Consider the following 4005-nt stretch of genomic DNA (forward strand, 5'->3'; position numbering starts at 1 on the left):
CGATCCAGGCCAGCCGCCGCAGCAGCCGCCCGTGGCCCGAGGCAGGGCCGACCGCCGCCGTTGTAGCAGCCGCCCGTGGCCCGAGGTAGGGCCGACCGCCGCCGCCGTCGAAGCCATCGCCGCCGCTTGTAGATCGGCCACACCTCCATGCATGTCGGGGCCCCGCCACCCCTAAGACGCGGGAGGGAGGAAGAGCCCCCGCCACCGCCGTCGGCCTCCGGGCGCAAGCCGGCGGCGACGGGAGGAAGGGAAGAAGATGGGCTAGGCCCCGACGGCGGCTAGGGTTGGGGAGCCCCCCGTGTCGCCCGAGCGGGTGGCGACGGGGGCGGGGGGCGACGCATGCGCAGGCACGTCAGCCATGCCATCCAGCTAAGCTAGCAGGGTTGGCACTGCATGCATACGCACCAGGCGATGAAACTCTAGTCTGGATTAATCCATTAAGCATGCATGGTAAGCTAGCTTAGCTACTCTTGCCGGCCGGCCGGCCGGCGGTACATGGATACACCAGCATGAGGGCCCCGGGAAGAGCCTAGTACTATGTGTAAACTAGTATTATGTATACGTATTGATCGGAGATCGTAGATGCATGCATGGTTTGGGGTGGCAATGTTCACGCTGCCTCCGGAGTATGAGAAAACAAAAACATGCATGAAAATGCAGCGGCGCCTCAAATCAGACTAGTTTGATTTGACCTCTGTCTGCTTCTGACCCTATGCATCAGCGCTGACGTACCCCAATTGATTGGCCACGACGGCACGCACGTTTCGCCGCCCATCTGTCCTAGCGACCTCCTATTCTCGCAAAAAAAAGAAAGATAAAACACTGGCTTAAATCTGGTCCATGTGATTAGTGCCAGCTCCACGTACGTATGTCAATTAACTAATCGCGGCCTAGATGTAAAAAAAACTAATTACGACCTACTCCCTCCGTCTCATACTAATATAAGACGTTTTTTCACATTTTGGAACGGAGCGAGTACTACGTATGCACTTTGTCGTTGGGCTTGGACGCTTGGTACGTGGTATGCTACCAGTACCAGAAGAGCGTAAACCAATCTACTTTTGGCCAAATGAACCGCTAATTGTCATGCTAAATGAAGGCGTGGAGGGTGATGGCGATTGTGCTTTTTTTTTTGGAAGTCCTCAAGCAAATGGGTTTTGGCAACAGATGGATCGCCTGGGTGTGTGGTATGCTTGCCAATTCTAGCACGAGAATCTTAGTGAATGGCACTCCGGGTAAACCGATATTCTATCAGAAGGGCCTCAGACAAGGTGATCCGGTTTTCCCTATGCTCTTTATCCTGGCTATGGAACTTTTGCACCGTCTGTTCGAGCTGGCCGCTGCTAGGGGTGTGCTTGCTCCGTTGGCTAGAGTGGGAATGAAGCATCGGGTTTCGATGTTTGCGGATGATGTCATGGTGTTCCTCAAGCCCAACATCTTGGATCTCCAGTGTGTGCCTCGCTCCTGCGCACGTTTGGGGAGGCTTCGGGCCTGCAGGTCAACCTTGCCAAGAGTGTTGCCTTGCCTATTCTCTGTTCCCCTGAGATTCTGGAGAGGGTGACGAGTGTCCTGGAGTGCCCGACGGGGACGTATCCATGCAAATACCTTGGCCTGCCTCTGTCCATCCGCAAGCTGACTTCTGGACCAGTTGCGTGGGCTGGTGGACAAGCTAGCAAATCAGCTCCCTAATTGTAAGGCCGCATTCATGCCCAAGAGTGGTCGGATGACCCTTGTTCAGTCCGTCCTATGTGCTATGCCAATTCACTCTATGATGGCTCTTGACATACCTCCCAAGATTATTGCGGCAATGAACAAAATCTGTAGAGGTTTTCTCTGGTGTGCTAAGTCTGAAGCTAATGGTGGCCAGTGCAAGGTGGCGTGGGAGCAGGTGTGCTCGCCAAAGTGGGCAGGGGGTCTTGGTATACCGAACTTGAGATGGCTGAACAAGGCAGTACAGTCTCGTTGGCCGTGGCTTCAAAGATCTGACCCTTCTAGGCCTTGGGCAGAATTCAAAATTAAGGTTCCGGTTGAGGCCATGCAACTTTTCCGTGCTGCAGCCAGATCTACCGTGGGGGATGGCAGTTCGACTCTCTTCTGGGAGGATCGCTGGTTGAATGGGTTCCGGGTTCAGGAGATCGCTCCCAACCTGTATAACATGGTGGCAGGGGCACTAGGGCTTCGCGCACGGTTCTGCATGCCCTTTTGGAGGGCTCGTGAGCTACGGATCTTGGGCCTGAGCTTTCAGAACGCATGCTCCTGGAGTATCTACATCTTTGGTCATGTGTCCAGCCGATCCAGCTCCGGCCCGGAGTTTGTGACACTATCTGTTGGAGCTGGGAGAGAAGTGGCCAGCTCAACGCGATCGGCTTATGATGCTAAATTCTGGGGTCGGGAGACTATCCCAACAGCTGATTTCACGTGGAACTCCGTCGCGCCGCTTCTTCGCTTGGTTGGCACTCAAGAACAGGTGCTGGACCTCTGACAGATTGGCGAGGCGCGGGCTGGATCATCAGGAGGCCTGCCCATTTTGTGACCAAGCGGAGGAATCAATTGACCATATCCTGCTTGATTGCGTTTTTGCGCGTGAAGTCTGGTCTGGTGTGTGCCGGGCTTGGGCAGGCCTAAATGGCCAGCGGCTTTGGGGACCTCGCTCCAGGTTTGGTGCTCTGACAAGACGGGAATCAATGCGGCCAAGAAGGACATCCGGACCCTTTTCCTTCTAGTGCTGTGGGAACTCTGGAAACACAGAAATGCTATTGTGTTCGATGGTGCAACTCCCTCCCTCCAGCATGTATTTCAGCACGTGAGAGATGAAGGGCGGACTTGGAAGACGGCCGGGCTCTTCAGATGTAACACTTCGGCGTTCTTCGTAGCGTTGTCTAGGTGGGCTGATGGGAGGAGTTAGCTGTGTTGCGTGGGTGCAGTGGTCGCTGTTTTTGAGGCGATGTAAATACCGGTTGGCCTCTTTACCCCTCCTTATCCTTTAATATATAGTAAGCACACTCATGCGTATTCGAGAAAAAGATGGTGATTGTGCTTCGGTGCTAGGGTTAGGGTTTTGCTGCGGGGGTGAGAGTGTGTGCGGTAGGGACTAGGGAAGCGACGACGCTGCCCTAGACCCTGACCAGCGGTGTCTCTTTTCCGCTAGGGGCGGAGCTAATGACGGAAAACGCATCTAGAAGACCGATGAAAGGGCTGGAGACGAAGGCATCTGCTATGGCGGCGGCGACACAGCAAGGGACGGGCTCCTCGTCTGCAAGGACGGGTGGATCGGCGCACGGGAAGAAGGCGGCGGCCATATCGAAACCACCATCTGCTGCGTCGGGATCCACAAACCAGAAAAAATCCACGCCCATGGCGACTGCGTCTAGGGCGTCGGGTTACAAGGGCAAGGACGCGGTGCTCGTCGGGGGGGCCAGTGAAGACCCTGCCGCCGCGCAAGGCAGGAGATACTACAAATAGGAGTTCATCTAACTCACCGATAGAGAGCAAGACTCCGGATCCAACATCGAGTCTATCTGCAAGGATGGGAGGTATGGTGTTAATGGATAAAGAAGCCGAGGGCTTGGTTTTTGATGAGCCAGATGAGGTGCTCCCCAAGAACTCAAGGTGGTCTGCGGTGGGCAAGGTTTGCTCGAATAGGCGGATGATTAAGAGTGCACTCGAGAGAACAATGACGAGGGCCTGGGGACTGCATCGGGAGGCAAGATTCAGAGACTTGGGATCAAACGTGTTTGAAGTACACTTTGGAAGCGAGGGGGATTGGAAACATGCAATGAACAATGGGCCATGGCAGTACGATTTCAGCGTGCTCATACTGAAGGAGTACGAGGGAAACAAGAGGCCGTCAGAGATGGTCTTTGATACAGTGGATGTCTGGGTCCGTATTGACGACCTCCCCCCAGATAAGAGGACGGAAAAGTTTGGACAGGCCCTAGGAAACTGGCTGGGGTCGATTGTGAAGGTCGACTGCGACAAGGATGGTGTCGCTCGGGGAAGCAACCT

The sequence above is a fragment of the Triticum aestivum genome, chromosome 4D (genome assembly GCF_018294505.1).
Source record: "Triticum aestivum cultivar Chinese Spring chromosome 4D, IWGSC CS RefSeq v2.1, whole genome shotgun sequence".
Classification (NCBI taxonomy): Eukaryota; Viridiplantae; Streptophyta; class Magnoliopsida; order Poales; family Poaceae; genus Triticum; species Triticum aestivum.